Source organism: Saccostrea echinata, unplaced genomic scaffold, assembly GCF_033153115.1.
Source record: "Saccostrea echinata isolate AGI-Se365-2 ecotype Australia unplaced genomic scaffold, CSIRO_AGI_Sech_v1 ptg000054l, whole genome shotgun sequence".
In the NCBI taxonomy this organism is placed as follows: Eukaryota; Metazoa; Mollusca; class Bivalvia; order Ostreida; family Ostreidae; genus Saccostrea; species Saccostrea echinata.
Genome location: NW_026889803.1, coordinates 47,254,033 through 47,276,197, shown reverse-complemented (window position 1 = coordinate 47,276,197; position 22,165 = coordinate 47,254,033). Strand labels below are relative to the sequence as shown.

Below are 22,165 nucleotides of genomic sequence, written 5' to 3'. Positions count from 1 at the left end.
CTCATTCTTTGTGAAAGTTGTTACTTTTATCATAGGACTAAATGTTAGATATTGTTTCAGCGATATTATTATTCCCGCTGACTTTATTAACATGCGTACTGTAAAAATAGCGTTTGGTTTAATCTGATCCTATTAAAGCAATACAATAAGCCACGGGCAGCCTATCTATGATCGTACTCTTTATAGCTCCCAGAAAACATTTCGCCTGCTGCTTCACATAAAATGCATATATTACAGAACAATTATGAATAACGTTCTGTGTGTATATATAGACAGACTTGTATTCAGTTTTCCAATAACAGAACAGTCATAAAATGTTGTTACCGATCGTTGGTAGACCGATCCTTGAGTCTATCAGCTCAGAAGCTGCTTTGAGTGTTGTATACATGAGATTTACTGTACAAGTGCAAATTAACCGTACCTGAAAAAAAATGTTTGAGGCAGTTTTAAAACTGAGAAGTTTGGGAACTATTTTTGACTGGGAACTAACAATCTTGACAAAATCGCTCAGTGTGAGAACTGTACAGCTCTAATTGGTTTTATTCATCAATTATCGTACTTTCTTTAAATCAATAGAGAGATATCGAGCGAGGTCGGTTTTAATTTTATCATGAGCCGAGGATGTTTTTTTCTGAGATTCCAGGAAGATAACGTAAATATAATGTGGACTTAAATCAGCAGGTAGGTCAGAAACGCCAGGAAGAATTGCAAAGAATCAAGTTACTATCTAAAGACTAAACTACTTAACGTGAGCATGGCAAAACGTCTTAAAATATAATTTATATACATGTACAATGTCTAAATTAAACTGTGTTGGACCCCATTTCGCGACCGGGCATCAACACACAATAAAGCTCTCTTCAGTTTAAACGATTTTATTGATTTCTGAGCAATTTGTTTCCCAAATTTTGAGTGTGAAATTAAATTAGACAATGATACTACTTTTCTAAACGTCACATCTATTATTTAATTTAAAACAAAAACACTTATTGGTGAATGATGAATATCTAACCAAAAAAATTATTTAAATACTGGCCTTGAATATAAAATTATGCCAGTGCATTTCGAATATCTTTTGATATAGTTGTTTAAGAAATTGCCTTTGATCTATCACTAACTCCTTTGATGAAAGTGCGTGCATACTCCTAAAAACCTTGAAAATATTCTTCATAAAGTTCAGATACGATTTTGTTTTCGTTTTAACATCAAATTACTCAAATATGTGTCGATTTGTTTGAGTAACAGTTCACTGATACGGTGTTAAAATTGATTTCGCAAACAGTGAATATTTGTCCCCAAGGAAATATTATATTTGTTTTCTTTCTCCAAAACACGCTGTTAATTACTGGGAAACGTTTGCTTCTCAGTTCTAATATTTTGTTATCGGAATAATCTGTAATAATGTGGTGTTGTTTTTGGGTGCCTCGATTTTGTTTTGATCTAAGACTTTTGTTTTCAATTGCATATGTGACAAAAGGATCGGACACAAAATTCACAAAACTAAGGCATATTGCTTTTAGGAATTATTTCGGTCATGGAGAATTTTCCTACTAACATAATTTGAGATGAAGCAGAAAACTCATACATGCACATGAATACGATTGATTATATAAATACATTTTATATACGTGAATTAATCACCCATGGCAATCTTTAAAAAGCACATTAAAGTATGATCGCATTAATATTCCTGAGTTTACCTTTGGCTGAGTGACTAACAAGTAAAAAAGGGTTTCCAATTAAATAATGTATAAAATACCGTTATGTTGAAAATCACCCAAGTTACTGCCATAATGTCATTATCATATTGACAGACATATAAGTGACTGATCTTGGAAATCATCATTCTGTAAAAAGATCCATATCCCTTTTAATGTGTGTTTCCTCTGGTCTCCTCCGCCTCTATAACTGTGTTTAACGATACTTAACTCCACAAATTTAAAAATGTATGATTTATTTCATCAAGCAGAAAATGCTGACAGACGGGCAAATTTGAAACAGAATTAAAAGGAAAAATAAAATAAATAAAAAAAAAAATAAAAAAACCCCATACTTTTACTTTTTGGCTTCAAGTGCACATGATGCCCCTGCTTCAATGTATCCTAATCATATAAATCACAAATCTTTTACTAAAAACGCCGCATCATTTTTGTTTCCTAATGTTAGTTCATTGTATTTGAAATTTGTCTTAAAGCATGCACTGAAAATTAAAAAATCACATGAAAAAAATCTTACATGATAGAAAATTCTGAAATTGATACCTTCCTTTCTTGGTGAGTTTACTAATCAAAAATTTAATTATTTCTGCCGAGGTCTCAGTAAGAGTCGCAATACATAACAACACAATACAGAAGAACTAGGCTATAGAAACTTGTCCTGGACTCTATTCATCCAAATTAATCTCTTACAACGAAAATACACATTGGCAATCGTAGCGTACATTTATAAGAAGTGAAACTTGAGAAAGACGAGACATATCTCATAGGAGATAGAAGGAAAAGCGATTTTCCAAGTTCGTCCTGATAGATATTCTTCCGATATTTAGCTTCCTTGCATGTCAATAACGCCATGTTTTGTGATTAAGTCCCTGATTCTATGAAATGGACGGCCAATAGTTCTCTAATTTGTACAAATCTGACATCCTGATATTCAACAGATATCCGATTAATCCAGTTCCAGAATTAAACCGACAGGAAGCCGTTATTTTCTGGAAAATAACATCTCCTGCAATAAATCAAAGAATCAAAATAATATTTTTCTCATCCGTCTTATAGGGTCAGAGTACGAGGGTCACTTTTCGGAATTATAATTTCATCGGTTGTTTGGAATTTTTCTAGGAAAGAGGGTCACATTGTTCTGTCAAACAGCTGTTGTAAATTTCCATCAAAGTAGTAGGTGTTAGCTTATTAGTAAAAATAAAAAGATATACAGTATTTCACCCAAATTATTCAGTGCTTCATCCTTTTCTATGACCAGTAGGTAAAACGTTAAATTTTTTTTTTTTTTTTTTTTTTTTTTTTATATTACCCCATCACATGAATATGATGATCAATAAGTTTACAGCCAAGTTTGGGGAGCCTTGGATTCTGCAAACTATTCTGACAAAGTTCCTATACTAAACATCTTGTGACAGGTGAATTTTTTATATACAAAAAAAGGGAAAGAAAAGCCAACATTCACACCTCAGCCATACAAGACATATATATGCAAGCTTAATTATCTAAATTTTACCAAAAAAAAAAAAACAAAAAATCATTGTTTCAATGATAAGTAGTTTGAGCAACAGGGGGTTCATCTCAAACAAAACAATTATGCAGTACATGTTCTAATGGTAGACAGTTCCATTTTCTATCAAATTTCTCAATATCACAGTTTTTCTTGTAAATATATTTCTCACATTTATAATAATACAAAATTTCGTTTTTAGCTCCTTCAAATGAAGGAATTTGTTTTAAACATCTTTTTCGGTATATGTGCTTCTTTACAATACATGTTATTAGATATGTAATGTTATAATACTTATCATCTTTTCCAATAATAATGTCCAATTTATTCATTACAATATCAATTCCAGATAGTTCTTTTATCCAATCTTGAATTTTTTCCCAGATCTCACTTACACATTCACACTCCCAAAATAAATGTCCCAGTGATTCTGGATGTACATTACAAAAAGTACATAATTCTGATTCTACAATCCCAATCTTGTTTAAAAATGTGTTTGTTGCAAGAATTCTGTGCATAATGCGGTATTGAAACCATCTAAGTTGCATGTCATTTGTAACTTTAAAAATAAGACTATTTTTAGTTTTCCACCAATTACTGTTCACATCTAGATTAAACTCTTTTTCCCATTTTATTTCACATTTAGGTTTTTTCCAACTTTGATTCAAAAATACATTGTAGTAATCCTTTGAGCCCTTTTTACATTTTCTAATTATTTGCAAAAATTGTGGGTAAAAAGGTAAGTTATTAACAATATACTCTGTATTGTAATATAAGTCTAGTTTCTTTATACTATTTATAATCCCGTAATACAAGGTAAATGGTGGATAGAAATTGTACTGATTACAGAACTCTTCATAACACATTAATTCACCTGTGTAATTGTAAAAATCTAGTATGTAACAAACACCTTTTTCAAACCATTGTTTATAAAATACACTTTTGTTATTAATACATATTGATTCATTAAACCACACAGGACTCAAAATACAGTGAGTCTCGATACACTTTCTTAATTCTAAAAAAGCTGAAAAAACATCAATCCAAAAAATATTTGTACTGGTTTTAATAAGCTTTTGCAAAAAAGAAGGTCCAAAAACTGTTATCTGTGATGCATTAGGCAAAGTTTCAACTATCAAGTGTTTCCAGCCGGATTTACATGTATCATCATAAAAGCGGCGAACCCATGTAATTTTCAAACTTTTAGCAAAAGTATCAAGACAAATCATTTGGAAACCTCCATTTTCATAGCTTTGAATAATATCACTCTTTGCAACTCTTGGAGTTTTAAAGTTCCATATATACTGATAAAAAATATTTTCGATTTCTTTCAATTTTTCTTTTGGGGGAGTTGGTAAACTAATTAACAAGTGTGTAATTTTTGGAAGAATCAATGATTTAACCACAGTAATCCTTCCTGCAGTTGATAACATTCTGCGTGACCATAAACATATGAGTGCTTTTATTTCTTTAAGTTTCGGTGTGAAGTTTAATTCCAACATAGAGTTACTTTCTAGATTTACACAATATGTTATTCCTAAAACAGTAAAGGGTTTTTGAGACCAGTTTAAGTTTTTGAATTCATCTGATAACCTCAAATTGTTTCTTAGTGATCCTATTTTAATACACTGTGTTTTTTCATAGTTAGGTTTTAGTCCAGAAAACTTTGAGAATTGATCAACAAGAGAGAGAGCTGATTTTAAAGAGTTTTTGGAACCATCTAGTAGCAATACTGTATCATCTGCATATTGAAGCAATTTAAATTCCTTACTCACTGTAGTAATGCCCCTGATTAACGAATTATTCCTTATCATTATACCCATTATCTCAGCAGAAAGGAGAAATAAATATGGAGAAATTGGATCACCTTGTCTGCATCCTCTACCTATATTGAAGAATTCAGAAAAAATGCCATTCTGTATTACACACAATCTGGCATCTTGAAAAAGAAGTTTAATACACTTTATAAAAAAATCACCAAAATTGAAAAAATCTAAGACTTTAAAAATAAATTTCCATGAGACCGAATCAAAAGCCCTTTCAAAGTCAATGAGGAGGACTAATCCAGGTTTATTGTTTTCATTACAATAATGTATAATATCATAGAGGAGTCTGGAATTTTCACCAATGTACCGTCCTGCAAGAAAGCCTTTTTGATTCTCATGAATTATTTCTGACAAAATTGGTTTAATACGACTTGCTAATACACCAGATAATAATTTATAAGTGATATTCAAAAGTGAAATTGGTCTCCAATTTTTTAAATACTCTCTAGGTTTATTCCCTTTAGGCAGAATTGAAATAATTCCTTGTCTTTGGGTAGCTGATAGTCGACCGGACTTTAAACTATGTTTGAAAGACTTTAGAAGCAGTGTACCAATGTCTGCCCAGAAGAATTTAAAAAACTCAGCAGTAAAACCATCTGTACCTGGTGATTTATCATTTTTAAAGTTTTTTAATGTATCAAGTATTTCCTGTTTAGTTATGTCCAATTCTAATTTCTTTTGAGCTTCTGAGGATACCTTTCTAATATCATAGTCATGTATTACATCATTTAGGTTTACATCTTCTAATGATTGCTCTTTATTACTATAGAGTGATTTGTAAAAATTTGCAACCTCTTCCAAAATCTCATTTTGTTTATTAATAATTTTGCCTTGGCTATTAATTAATCTATTTATATTTTTATTGACATAATTCCTTTTTTCAAGACCCAGGAAATATTCAGTGGGTTTCTCACCATCCTCAATCCACTTACACCTACTCCTTAATAGTAATCCATTTAGTTCATATTTTCTTATTTCTTCTAGTTCAATCTGTAGGTCATTAAGCATATTTGAATATATTTCTAAGTGATATGCATTGTACAACTCCAATACAACTTTTATTTTAGTTTGTAGTTCTTGTTTTCTATTATTTCTTTCCTTAACTTTTTTAGCTGAATAATACAGGGTCATGCTTCTTATTTTCATTAGCAATATATCAAGGAACAAATCATCAGGAATTGTTAAACTTGAATCAGTACTGGTATTAGAATCTGGGACTTTATATTCTGACAGTGTCTCCTTGATTATTTGTTTTACATTTGAAACATAATCCTTATTTCTCAAAAGAGAATTGTTGAAACGCCAAAATCCCTTACCTCGATGGAAATCATTAATTATGAGCTCAATTTCTATTATAGAATGATCTGTTTTGTACCCAGGCAAAATTTTAACTTCTTCTACTATTGACATTAACTCCTCAGAGATGAGAAAAAAATCAAGTCGCGCCTGCTTCAATGGGTTCCTTCGATTCCATGTGTACATTTTAGAATCGGGATTATTTATCCTCCAAGGATCTATTAAATTAAATTTATTCTTAAGTTTTTCAATTTCTTCTCTATTTTTTAAATTGTTTTCTCTGATGTAATTATAACAATCTAGTTGAAAATCCTGAACAACATTCCAATCACCACACATAATGACAAAATCTGATTCAATATCTTCAATCAAATTTCCTATTTCAGAGTAGAAATGAGAATCATCTTTATTTGGGCCATATAAGTTAACAAGAGTAACTATGTATCTATTTTCAACTAAGATATTAGATATAATGTAATTTCCATTGTTGTCATATTTCACTGTCAAAATTTTTAGTTCTATATTATTGTTCAAAAGTGTTAGGGTACCCCTAGCATCAGTTCTACCTGAGCTCATTAATATATCATGACCCCATTGGGCATAAATTGATTTTTTTTCAGACTCGGTACAGTGAGTGTCTTGTAAACAAAATATGGAGGACTTTAAGTCCCTTAAATAGTTAAAAACATCTTTTCTTTTTTTACTATCATGAAGTCCCCTGCAATTGACTGATGTAATCTTAAATCTAGTCATAGTAAAATATTTGCAAATTAAGCCAGCATATACAAAAAAAACTTTTACATACCCATCATTCATACTAAAAACAAAAAAACCTTCCAGCATGTTATCAAATACCAGTTTCACAATAGATTTGATATTATCAAAAAAGTGAGGGTTATTATGAGAACAATAAGGTTATTCAATTCATATAGGTATATAAATGTACAATAATGAGATACCTTAACTTAGAACCTGGTATAGTTACATATACAAGTTATGATTCAATGAAAGATATACTGCAGAAACGACAGATGTTACTGATACACAAGTTGTGAAGGGAAAGCTTACTCGCATTGCTTCCACACACTTTCATCTTTAGCACGGAACTGTAGGATCACACTGTCTTTGGTTTCTATGATTCTGGTCTTGACGTGATCATTTTTCCTCATGAGGTATGCTTTGTGTGCGAGCTCACCCCTTTTCTTTTTCAGCTGATTTGGTAAATCTGTCCTGACTGCCATTCCTTTTGGTAAGGTCACTGTCCTTGCTTGGTTCAGCACTTTGTTTCGGTCCTCCATTCGCGAAAATTTTACTATCAGTGCATCTGGTGCTTCAGGTTTATACGTGTTCTGTGGGTTCCTGGGTATCCTGTGTGAGTTTTGTATAATAATGCTCTGGATATCTTCAGGTGGCATATGTAGATTCTTTTCCAAACAGCTCAGGACTACCTCGGTTGTGTTTTCTTGATCGACTCTAGGAATACCATAGAATAGCAAATTATATTTCCTTGATCTGTTTTCCTGGTGTAAGATGTACGTTTGTAGTTCTTTCACAGAGTCTTCCATTTCACATATTCTCTTGCATTGAGAATCAATCTTTTCCACCTTAAAACTTTCCAAGTCCGTAATTCTGAGGTCCTGATCCTCTAATGCTAACTGGACATCATTGAGATCTTTTCTAAGTACTTTCATATTTTCGTCTACATTATCGAGCTTATCTTGGATTTTTTGAGCTTAGCATTCACTGAACAATCTAATTTTTCGATAAGTGACGTAAATATGTCTTTTAAATCTTTATTAGTAAGGTCACTTGCCTCTTTCATATCGTTTCTGTTATCCTTATCGTTTCTGCTAGTGCTATCCTTATCGTTTCTGCTATCCTTAGCGTCTTTCGTTCGTGGCATGGTGACCCGAGTTTTCTCTGTCCTGTACTAGTATAATAGTTCCTGTCTTCTCTCGCTCTAAGCAGTATAGTTCTTGGTTAAAAAATATCATTCGTACCCAGGGACAATTGGAGAGATAAATACATAACCTTACATTCTTTAAGTTTTGGATTAAACAGAATTCTCCCCCACTTTTTTCTCTACCGAGAAAATCACGCCATTCCTTGGCGCCACCAAACCGGAAGTCCAAAACGTTAAAAAATTAAGAGGCAATTGAAAAGTTTTCTAAAACTCCTAAAATGACGTCATAATCCTGCGTGTTCGATGTACTGACCATGAATATGAAGTAGAGAGAGACTATAATAAGGTTAACCTTGGACGTAATTTACCAAAGATTAATACCATCTTCGATAGTTTATTCAGACTTAACTGTGTCATACATGTATGCAGCAATAGTAGAGTTCTTCAATAATTTTGAGGTGTAAAAGATGAAGATAAAGAACAGTAAGACGTTCTACAATTCCTTTAAAAATGTTTTGTCGACATTCGTGCTTTAGAAGGGGTAAAAAGAAATCGTTATGATTAATGAAAATGTGACAATGCCAGGAGTTCAGAGAAGGATACTGCAATTGTAACCTCATCAATTCATCATTATTATTTCATTATTAGTCCCCTACCGGTGAAACCGGAGGGGACTATAGGTTTCCTCTGAGTCTTTCCGTCCATCAATCTGTCTGTCTGTCTAGCTGTCTGTCTGTCGTCTGTCTGTCTGTCAGTCTGTCCCACTTGGTTTTCCGCACTTTTTTCCTAAATGCTTGCAGATATTGAGTTGATTTTTGGTATGTGACTGTATCTTGATGAGTTACAGATCAAGTTTGCATTTCGTTCCGCTTCATTAATTTTGGACTGAATTACGGCCTTTTCAATTTTTACGTGTTTTCCGCAATTTTCTTCTAAACGCTTGTGGATATTGAGCTGATTTTTGGTATCCCGCTTCATTAATTTTTGACGGAATTATGGCATTTTCAATTCTCAACGGGAACCAGATTACACTTGCCGGTAGGGGACTAGTATTGCTAATGCAATACTCTCAGAATGCTTGTTATTATTATTTCATCAATCGTTTTAAATTATTGCGTTTAAAACTTCGGAGTTCAAAAGATAAATATGAATTTCATAACAAAGTATAATCTTAATTATTACATTTTCAACAGTGAAATACTGTGATTTATTTATTGAATAAAAGTGATATTCTCTCACAGTGTGAAAGGATACCAAAATGATATTCTCTCACAGTGTGAAAGGATATCAAAGTAAGTAAAAAATAATTTCTGGCCTGTCATTAGATAGAAATAGTAACTAACGATCTTGATAGAGCTAAAACTGCAAATTTCTTCCCAAATATGTTGCTAAATCCATGCTATGTAATGTTTTTTTTAATCTCAGAACTGCTAAGCTGTGTCGTCTCAACCGCTCAACTATGACGTCAAGCCTATGCCACTGTGTTAAGAAAAGACAGAGGCAAAGGGAAAATCAAAGAAAATGTAATAAACAGAAAATTCAATGTTTTGTAGATGAATTTGGAATTTATTTCACTCGTGAGACAGGATTTTTTGATATTTTCACGAGTGCGAAGCACGAGTGAAAATATCAAAAAATCCTGTCCCACTCGTGAAATAAATTCCATATTCATCTACAAAACATTGAATATCCTCTATTTCTTTGCTGTCATTCTTTAGCAATTCATTAGAGTCAGGTACAGTTTACAAACATACACTGAGTTAAAGTGAGGACATTTCTGCCTGACGCTATTTGTTTTATTATTATTATCAGGTCTTCTGTTCACAACGGAAGACCTATAGTGATTGTATTGTTTCTTTTTATTAGGTCTTCCGTTCACAACGGAAGACCTATAGTGATTGTATTGTTTCTTTTTAAGTCTTCCGTTCACAACGGAAGACTTATAGTGATTGTATTGTTTCTTTTTATTAAGTCTTCCGTTCACAACGGAAGACTTATAGTGATTGTATTGTTTCTTTTTATTATTAAGGTCTTCCGTTTCAGACGGAAGACCTTATAGTGATTCTACTGTTTCTTTTTATTATTATTTTTTTTTTCCCCTTTTCTTGTCGGAGCGTTTTCTCAGAGATGGCTGGACGGATTTTCTTGAAATTTTCAGGGATGATAGAGAATGAAAATACCCCTAGGCGTTTTTTTCATTTTTTCAAAATTCACTTCCGGTCGTCAGATATGTCCGATTTCCGTTTTTTTCAAAAATATTTTGTCCCAGTCATATCTCAGAAAAGGTAAGAGATTAAGACACCAAACCTATACGGTTAATAGATCTTGAGGAGTAGGCAAAACCATTTGGGTTAAGAGCGTCAGCCGTCACTTCCGGTCGTCACAGGAAGTGATCAAAGAAATCGAAATTTTCAACTTTTCTTTTTTGATTTTTTTCTTTCATTACATTGTTGCATCTTATTTGTAGATTCGAAATATGTTAGTCTTACCGGAACCAAAAACGTCAACTTCCGGCTATAAGTGAAAAACTGCATAATTTGAGTATTTTACTTTCCCATAAATATTTTTTATACATAATGTATTTGAACTGATTTTTGAATATGTTATCAAGACTGCAAATGTCTAGAGTAACGTCAAATATCTTTGTAAAATTCACTTCCGGTCGCGCGTTTAAATGTCCGCAAAATGAGAACTTGTCCGAGTGAGATCTCAGAAACGGTAAGAGATTTAGACACCAAACTGATAAGAGTATTAAACCTTGAGAAGTAGACAAAACAATTTGGCTTAAGAGCGTCAGTCGTCACTTCCGGTCGTCACAGGAAGTGATCAAAGAAATCGAAAATTTCAAATTTTCTCTTTTGAAATAAGACTTGCATCATATAATTGTATCTTTTTCACAGTTACGAGATGTCTTGGTTCCACCGGAAACAAAAAACGACAACTTTCGGTTTTAAGAGAAAAACTACATAATAGGGGTTTTGAATTTCCCCCAACATATCGCTTATAGATAGAGTTCTTTAAATGATTTTTATATATGTTATTGAGACTGCAGTTGTCTAGATTGACATGAAATATCTTAATAAAATTCACTTCCGGTCGCGTGTTTTCTTGTCCACAAAATGAAAAGTTATTTCAGCGAGATCTCGGAAACGGCATGAAAGTAAAACACCAAACTTGTAGGAGTAATAAAACTTGGTGAGAAGGCAAAACACATAGGGTTAAAAGCGTCAGCCGTCATTTCCGGTCATCACAGGAAGTGATCGAAGAAATCGAAAATTTCAACTTTTCTTTTTAAAATTAAAATTTTCATCACTTTATTGCTTCCCTTTCGCTGTTTTAAAATATGTTAAATTCCACCGGAAAAAAACTTTAAACTTCCGGTTTTAAAAGATAAACTACGTTATTTCGTGGTTTAGCTTTCTCATAAATATCACTTATAGATAAGTAATTGAAATGTTTTTTTTTTTTTTTTTTTTTTTTTTTTTTTTACATATGCTGTAGATACTGCAAAAGTCAAGAGAAAATTCAGAGATTTTTATTCAGTTCACTTCCGGTCGTGTGTTTTCTTGTCCTCAAAATTAGAATTTGTTCTCACAATTGTTCGGCAACAGTAAAAGACTGAACTCTAAAACTTTCAGGACTTATAGTCAGTCATCAGTTCATTTGCTTGGTGTAAAAATCGTGTGTCGTCATTACTTCCGGTCGTGAGAGGAAACGAAGCAAAAAAGTATATTTTAAGTTATTTGGTTTCTACATAAGTTTTAGGCTAATACCGACGTTGGAAAAGACATGTTCATGCAAACAGGAAGTCGTATAACGGAAGACCTTCTCATTACTAGTAATGAGTTTCTAGTTATTATTATTATTATTATTCCTCCCAAATTTTGTGAGCGCGATTACTCAGAGATGGTTGGATAGATTTTCACAATTTTTCACATGATAGTAGGCTGATATATGAAGTTTATATAAAATTCCGTTTTTTGAAAAATTCACTTCCGGTCCGAAGTTACGGCCGAATTTCCACTTTTTAAATGCACTTTTGTCCGGAATTTTTCTCGGAAACGGTTTGAGGTAAAGATGTGAAATTTACAGGAGTATTAGATCATGACATTCTCTTTGTTTCGAAGTTGTTTTCGTGTGTTTCCGGTACTTCCTGTCCGAACCGGAAGTGAACTTGTGTTTGGTCAATTTTCAACTTTTTTGTTTTTTAATATTTTTTCAAGATATTATTATGTATAACAGAGGTTATTCTACAAATATTAAATATATAATTTGTTTTGAAATCAGATTCCACATTTTGCAGATTTTCGGTACCCTCATTTTCCCTATTTACCTAGTGTGTAAACAATGGGCAAAGAAAGATAACTCTGACTTGTAAGTGAAAATAGAACTTTCGAGATAAAGGCGGAAATAGTATCGATGACGTAAGAGACATATACACTCTCCATATCAAAATATTTAGACGTTCCATATTCACTCTTCTAAATATAAGAGTACGTTGGTTACCACTTCCAATGCATGTATAGTTTAAGTTGCCAGTGTAGTGTAAGTCTGTATTGACAGTTAATTTATTTACACATGAATATATCTAAAAAAAAAAAAAAAATTATATATATGCTAGGTACCTAATTCAAGTAAAATATATTATAAGCACTGAATATACATTTATAGTGATGGACAGGCATGCAATTTTATCTATCTCGTATAGTAAGTTCAGAATACGATAGTTATAAGCATTCTATAATGCAGACGATTTATTATTCTCTATGATTTGAATGCGAAATTATCCCGATTTCCGAGTTTTATTTTCGATATTAAAAAAAATATTACATACACTCAAAAAGGAATTGAGCGATAGAAAATTGTAATACAGTACTGTTTCAAAGCCTTTATAAATAAATTGATATCTGCCACTTAAAAGAAAGAAAATCAATCCGTAGATTAGATTTTGTTATTACATGTAAATTTGATAAAAAGTTAAATTATTTATGACACATGATCTATATTCTATATACCCAAGGAATTATAAAAGATGTGAAAAGACGATTCTTGGGCATGGATTCTTGTGAAATACTCAAAGAGTTAAAAAAAAATATGTGAAAACGCGATTCTGTGTGAAATAATGGTACGCTTTATGTTTCTTTTGAAAAAAAAAAAACATGAAAAAAAATTGCACAGGTCTGTTGATATGTGGGATAAGTATACCTGAATGAACACAATTTTATGCAATGATATATAATTATGTACATGCAACTGACGTCCGTACTTTTCCTTATAATTCATAAAACATAAAACTATCTAATTCCTTTGAAGACTCCCCCCCCCCACCCCACCCCCGTCTTGATTAATATTTGGAGACGTTCGTGCAGCTAGGCATTTGAATTATATATTCGTTTTAGATTTAAATCTGGAACATGTGAATATAATTACCATTTACATGTATACAGAATTTCATATTCTATAATGGTAGATTTGTCATTATGAAATGTTCAATTTACGTCTGAGAGAGAGAGGGGGGAGAGGGAGAGATTCCCTCTTAATCCCGATCCTCCTATCCATTTACATAGACCAAAATTAGTTCTATATCGGTCACACCCATTCTTAATTAAATGTTTTCTGATTTCATAGTCAGTCATGGTCACATCCTGTATATTTTTCAGCTTAAAAAGTATCACACGAAGTGCACCTGTGTTGACCTGTCAATCAAAATCACTTGACGCTGTATGCACTGCAATTACGTAGCCTGAGTTCGAAATGATCTTGAAGTATGATCTTAAGTAAATCTGATGCAATAAACTTGTGAAAAAATAGAATAAAATAAAAAATAAAATATCTCGGTATTATGAACTTCGATTGTGGGACGTGGAGACCGGTCCTTAGGATGAGATCGTATAAATCGAGCTCCCTTTTTGCAGAAGGTGCTGGCATAAAAAAGATTCCCCTCTGCTCAATTGCGATAAGTGCCAAAGTATGGGACAAAAATTTGCAGTCTCCACCGGCGAGTGGTGGCGTCTCCATGTGAGTGAAAAATTCTGGAGAGAGACGTTAAACAACATACGTATAATCAATCAATCGATTGCTGAAGAATTACTGTAATTGAATAATCTGTCTTATAGGTCTGCTGTCAAATCTTGATATTATAACTTTACAAAACTCAGATACTTTAGGTTAATGTGATACTAACTTAATTCATTATATTTTTTTATAACACCATACACAATTATGCCAAAACATACACACAGTGAAGTTTATGATAGTACGGTGTTCGTCTGTTTGTTTGTCTTAGAAATGATTGCAAACAATTTTTTTTTTAATTGCTAATGATATATTACGTATATCTCTTATAGGTGCTAAATGCATTATACAAGATTGATAATGAAAATCAAAGTACCTTAAGTACTGAAAGGACTTTTTTTCCAGTTATTTTTTTTCTTTCACAGTAAATATGATATGTATGTTTTTTACACAGAAAAAAGCAAATTCTTACAGATTTAGAAGAACGGAAGACTTTTTTGTTGCCATGGCAACAAGAGTCTAGTTATTATTATTATTATTCCTCCCAAATTTTGTGAGCTCGATTACTCAGAGATGGTTGGATAGATTTTCACAATTTTTCACATAATAGTAGGCTGATGTATGAAGTTTATATAAAATTCCGTTTTTTGAAAAATTCACTTCCGGTCCGAAGTTACGGCCGAATTTCCAATTTTTAAATGGACTTTTGTCCGGAATTTTTCTCGGAAACGGTTTGAGGTAAGGATGTGAAATTTACAGGAATATTAGATCATGACATTCTCTTTGTTTCGAAGTTGTTTTCGTATGTTTCCGGTACTTCCTGTCCGAACCGGAAGTGAACTTGTGTTTGGTCAATTTTCAACTTTTTTGTTTTTTAATATTTTTTCAACATATTATTATGTATAACAGAGGTTATTCTACAAATACTAAATATATAATTTGTTTTAAAATTGGATTGCGCATTTTCTAGATTTGAGGTACCATCATTTTCCCTATTTACCTAGTGTGTATACAATGGGCAAAGAAAGATAACTCTGACTTGTAAGTGAGAATAGAACTTTCGAGATAAAGGCGGAAATAGTATCGATGACGTCAGAGACATATACACTCTCCATATCAAAAATATTTAGACGTTCCATATGCACTCTTCTAAATGTAAGAGTACGTTGGTTACCGCTTCAGTACATGTATAGTTTAAAGTTGCCAGTGTAGTGTAAGTCTGTATTGACAGTTAATTGATTTACACATGAATATATCTAAAAAAAAATTAATATATATGCTAGGTACCTAACTCAAGTAAATATATTATAAGCACTGAATATACATTTACAGTGATGGACAGGCATGCAATTTTATCCATCTCGTATAGTAAGTTCAGAATACGATAGTTATAAGCCTTCTATAATGTAGACGATTTATTATTCTCTATGATTTGAATGCGAAATTATCCCGATTTATTTTCGATATTAAAAAATATTACATACACTCAAAAAGGAATTGAGCGATAGAAAATTGTAATACAGTACTGTTTTAAAGCCTTTATAAATAATTTGATATCTGCCACTTAAAAGAAAGAAAATCAATCTATAGATTAGATTTGGTTATTACATGATTGTATATTTGATAAAAAGTTAAATTATTTATGACACATGATCTATACTCTATATACCCAAGGAATTATAAAAGATTTGAAAAGACGATTCTTGGATTCTTGTGAAATACTCAAAGAGTTAAAAAAAATATGTGAAAACGCGATTCTGTGTAAAATAGTGGTACGCTACTTGTGTATATGTTTCTTTTGAAAAAAAAAGAACATGATAAAAAAAATTGCACAGGTCTCTTGATATGTGGGATAAGTATACCTGAATGAACACAATTTTATGCAATGATATATAATTATGTACATGCTACTGACGTCCGTACTTTTCCTTATAATTCATAAAACATAAAACAATTTAATTCCTTTGAAGCCTCCCCCCCCCCCCCTCCCCCGTCTTGATTATTTGGAGACGTTCGTGCAGCTAGGCATTTGAATTATATATTCGTTTTAGATTTAAATCTGGAACATGTGAATATAATTACCATTTACATGTATACAGAATTTCATATTCTATAATGGTAGATTTGTCATTATGAAATGTTCAATTTACGTCTGAGAAAGAGAGAGAGGGAGAGAGAGATTCCCTCTTAATCCCGATCCTCCTATCCATTTACATAGACCAAAATTAGTTCTATATCGGTCGCACCCATTCTTTATTAAGTGTTTTCTGATTTCATAGTCAGTCATGGTCACATCCTGTATATTTTTCAGCTTAAAAAGTATCACACGAAGTGCACGTGTGTTGACCTGTCAATCAAAATCCCTTGACGCTGTATGCACTGCAATTAAGTAGCCTGAGTTCGAAATGATCTTGAAGTATGATCTTTAAGTAAATCTGATGCAACAAACTTGTAAAAAAAAATATAATAAAATAAAAAATAAAATGTCTCTGTATTGTGAACTTCGATTGTGGGACGTGGAGACCGGTCCTTTGGATGAGATCGTATAAATCGAGGTCCCTTGTCGCAGAAGGTGCTGGCATAAAAAAGATTCCCCACTGCTCAATTGCGATAAGTGCCAAAGTATAGGACAAAAATTTGCAGTCTCCACCGGCGAGTGGTGGCGTCTCCATGTGAGTGAAAAATTCTGGAGAGGAACGTTAAACAACATACGTATAATCAATCAATCAATCAATCAATCGATTGCTGAAGAATTACTGTAATTGAATAATCTGTCTTATAGGTATGCTGTCAAATCTTGATATTATAACTTTACAAAACTCAGTGACTTTACGTTTAGTGTGATACTAACTTTTTTATAACACTATCACAATTATGCCAAAATATACACACAAGGAAGTTTATGATAGTACGGTGTTCGTTCGTCTGTTTGTTTGTCTTAGAAATGATTGCAAACAATTTTTTTTTAAATTGCTAATGATATACGTTTATCTCTTATAGGTGCCAAATGTATTATACAAGATTGATAATGAAAATCAAAGTACCTTAAGTACTGAAAGGACTTTTTTCCAGTTATTTTTTTCTTTCACAGTAAATATGATATGTATGCTTTTTACACAGAAAAAAGCAAATTCTTACAGATTTAAAAGAACGGAAGACTTTTTTGTTGCCATGGCAACAAGAGTCTAGTTATTATTATTATTATTATTATTATTCCTCCCAAATTTTGTGAGCGCGATTACTCAGAGATGTTTCGATAGATTTTCACAATTTTTCACTGGATAATAGGTTGATATATGAAGTTTATATAAAATTCCGTTTTTTGAAAAATTCACTTCCGGTCCGAAGTTACGGCCGTATTTCAAATTTTAAATTGCATTTTTGTCCGGTGTTTTTCTCAGAAAGGGTTTGAGGTAAAGATGTGAAATTTACAGGAATGATAGATCATGACATTTTTCTTGTTTCTACGTGATTTTTGTTTGTGTCTGGAACTTCCTGTCTAAACCGGAAGTGAATTTGTGTTTTGGTCAATTTTCGACTTTTTTGTTTTTAAACATATTTTCAAGATATTTTTAGGCGTAATAGAGATAGGTCTATAAGTGCCAAATATATAATTTGTTTTGAAATCAGGTCACCCTTTTTATAGATTTCAGCTACTTTCTTTTTCCTTTCAAAAATCAAAGTACTAAAAGTACTGATAGCGCATTTCTTACTTTAACTTACATGAAGGTTATGTTTACATGTTTCTCTGCATACAAAAATCAATACATACAGTATCATATATAAGAATGAAGACTACATTTAATTGCAGTAAATATCAAAGTATCTGAAGTACTGAGAGGACTGTTTTAGATACCCAATTTTTTCAAACTACAGTGTAGTATAAACAGGCATGTTTTTCTATACATAAAAATCAATGCATAGAATAAGTTACCTATGGAAGGTATTTTCATTAGCCAATAAAAATCAAAGTACCGCAAGGACTGAAAGGATATTTACTATTCTTTTTTACTTCGACTTATATATAGATGTTTCTCTAAATGCAAAATTCAATTCATACACTACATGTATTAAATTTGTCATGTTTATATATAAGGACGGTGGATACTTTCATTTTTGTAGTGAAAATCAAAGTACTGTAAGAACTGACAAGTTGTTTTCTAGATAAAACCCCCTCCCCCATTTTAACTTTTAAATTTAAAATAGTTTAAATATACTTCTACTAAAGAAAAAAAAACATGCATACAATATCTTATATAAGGACAACAGATACATTCATTTTTGCAGTAAAAATCAATGGACTGCAAGTACCGAAGGGACAAATTTTAGATTCTTTACAACTTAAATATTACATACTGTACACGTTTCTCTACAAAAAAAAAATCAATGCAAACGGTATCATATAGGAACGGAAGACCTTTTTGTTGCCATAGCAACAAGAGTCTAGTTATTATTATTATTATTCCTCCCAAATTTTGTGAGCGCGATTACTCAGAGATGTTTCAATAGATTTTAACAATTTTTCACTGGATAATAGGTTGATATGTGAAGTTTATATAAAATTCCGTTTTTTGAAAAATTCACTTCCGGTCCGAAGTTACGGCCGTATTTCAAATTTTAAAATGCACTTTTGTCCGGTGTTTTTCTCAGAAGCGGTTTGATGTAAAGATGTGAAATTCACAGGAATATTAGATCATGACATTCTCTTTGTTTCTACGTGTTTTTTGTTTGTTTCCGGCACTTCCTGTCCAAACCGGAAGTGAATTTGTGTTTCGGTCAATTTTTTACTTTTTTTGTTTTTTAATATTTTTTCAAGATATTGTTAGACATAACAGAGATAGGTCCATAAGTGCCAAATATATAATTTGTTTTGAAATCAGATCACCCGTTTTGTAGATTTCAGCTACTTTCGTTTTGCTTAAAAAAATCAAAGTACTGAAAGTACTGAAAGGGCATTTCTTACTTAAACTTACATGAAGGTTATGTTTACGTTTCTCTGCATGCAAAAACCAATACATACAGTATCATTTATAAAGAATGAAGACTACATTTAATTGCAATAAAAATCAAAGTACCTGAAGTACTGAGAGGACTGTTTTAGATACCCACCTTTTTCTAACTACAGGCGTGTTTTCTGTACATAAAAATCAATGCGTACAATAAGCTACCTATGGAAGCTATTTTCATTAGCCAAAAAAAATCAAAGTACCGTAATTACTGAAATATATTTACTATTCTTATTTACTTTGACTTATATATAGATGTTTCTCTAAAAGCAAAATTCAGTTCAAACACTGCATGTATTATAATTTGTCATGTTTATATATAAGGACGGTGGATACTTTCATTTTTGTAGTGAAAATCAAAGTACTATAAGAAGTGACAGGTTGTTTTCTCGATATCCCCCCATTTAACTTTTAAATTTAAAAATAGTTTAGATATGCTTCTACTAATGAAAAAAAAACATGCATACAATATCATATATAAGGACAACAGATACATTCATTTTTGCAGTAAAAATCAATGGACTGCAAGTACCGAAAGGACAAAGAACTATATATGGTAAGGGCGTATTCCTGCCCCCATAATAGTCAAATTTTGAAAATCTCTTGAAATGAGAAAAAGTGCATATATTGTATAAAATAACCCAAATTAAGACAATATATTATGAAATTGGAAAAATTAGTTGGCTTTTCTTGTCTCTGTGACGTCACAAACTATTTGGATTTCCGTTATTTTTAAAATAGAGGCCAAAATGCACAGAGTTTGTTCAATTTTGACTATAGTATTTATAGAGCGCAAGCTTGCTCAGGTATCATATTCACATATTTCATTGATATTATCATTCTACACATTATATCAAAAGATCTAGACTGAGCAGACCTGCGCTCGATAATTTCCAATCAAAATACCGACGTAAAATACGCTATTTTCTCTCAAAATCATTGCAATTTGGAATTTACGTCATTTTATTGACGTCATATCTAACTAATGATGTCATAGTTGATAAAAATATTTAATGCTTTGAAGTCTGCAAATATCCACCTGGTTTAGAACATAATTAAAGATTTCTCCATCAAAGTTTTATTTTGGGGGCAGATACTGGCCACTACAGAATATAGTCCTTTTAGATTCTTTACAACTTAATTATTACAGACTGTACACGTTTCTCTACGAAAAAAATAAAAAAACAAAACAAAACAAAACAATGTAAACGGTATCATATAGGAACGGAAGACCTTTTTGTTGCCATGGCAACAAGAGTCTAGTTATTATTATTATTATTATTACATTCGGTGTAATTTTCTTTATAAAGTCCATTGGAAATCTATAGCATTCAACCTTGTCAAGGCGCGGTATAATACACAATAGGGACTATATACGCTTTCAACTAGAAAAAGCCAAATGTGTATTTATTTGGCCCAATTTATTTAAAAGATATACCCTTTTTAATTATTGTAAAAATATAACAATTGTACGTTTAAACTAATTTGTCAATTTTTCCCTCGCAATATTCATTTGCTTTATTATGCTTTCCACGTCAAAACAGCGCTCACATGTACATGTAAGTCTTTTATCCATACCAGTTCTGAAAAGTGCTAAATTTTAAATTAAAAATGAATGAAATCAAAATTTTTGAAGAAAAGTAGAGAATGTAAATATAAGTATAAGTCGTAAAATAGCACCTGGTCGTGCCTCAAACTGGACACGGATAAGTGTTGTTATAGAAGCGACGACATCTAAAACTAAAACTTCAAAGCTTAAATGTTTGAGGAGATATTAAGGGACAGACTTAGCCTTCTAATAGTTCTCTTAAGATGGTTAAGTTGAAATAATGCTTGAAAAATGCACGTATAAACACGTCTGATCGAAGAGTTGTTTGTGTTTTAAGACCCTGTCACACTGTTACGATTTAGACCTACGATTCATGAGGAATTAAAAAAAAATTGCATCGTCAAGGTAGTCGTAGGACATCTTCATCGCAGCAAATCGCAAAACGCAGCGATTGTTTTGAGCTTGTTCAAAACAGTCGTGGACACAGCACGATTTTCAAGTATTCGTAGATAATCACACAACACTCGCACTGCACTTAGACAAATTCGTTGTTAACCATCTAAATTCATGTGACTTGCACGGACTTCGTAGTACTCAGGACACTGCCAGTGTCTTACGAGTTACTGCGGATGTCCTTCGAGTTACTGCGATTGTCATACGAGTTACCGAAATTGTTCTTTGATTGATTGATTGTGTGTTGTTTTACGTCCCGTTCGAGAATTTTTCACTCATATAGAGACGTCACCAAATACCGGTGAAGGGCTTCAAATTTAGACCTTCACTCGACACTCAGGGCCATTGAGCAGTGAGGGATCTTTATCCTGCCAACGCCTGTCGTGACAAGGGGCCTCGGTTTTTAAGGTCTCATCCGAAGGACCCGCAACTTTCACTTCAAAGTGCCGAGCGCTTTGCAAAGGAACAATTGCTACTATTTTTGATCGACTTAGGTCAGTCGCGGCCGTGATTCGAACACACGATCTTCCGATCACGGAGCGAGCGCTCTAGAATTGTTCTTCGAATTGAGACATGGTACGACTTTCCCGTATATATATGATGCGAAAAAGGGCGATTGATGGCAAATGCAGTACGTGTACTGTGCGATTGAACTACGAGTTTATACGATTTAGGCAGATTTTTTTTTTTATGTTAACCCTGTCAACATTTAAAATACCATATAAAACAAAAGGAAAGAAGATAAGAAGACGGAAAGAAATTGAAAATGCAAGTGTATCAAGACCATGTTCAATAAATTCAGGAAGAAATTGAACATCACACTGTAGCCATTTTCCTGATCAACCAACTTTGATATGATGATTAATTATTTCGAACATCTCACTCTTTATGC

The 22,165-nt window shown here is 32.3% G+C and overlaps 1 protein-coding gene across 1 annotated transcript in view; it reads left to right on the top strand.

Moving 5' to 3' along the window:
- Window positions 1-245: 245 nt before the first annotated feature.
- The window catches only part of LOC133172576 (protein unc-93 homolog A-like), a 31,392-nt gene continuing 9,472 nt past the window's right edge, over window positions 246-22,165 (top strand). The window contains exon 1 of the mRNA XM_061307497.1: window positions 246-681. The gene's annotated coding sequence lies outside the window, so the exon portion shown is untranslated. The remainder of the gene's footprint in view (window positions 682-22,165) is intronic.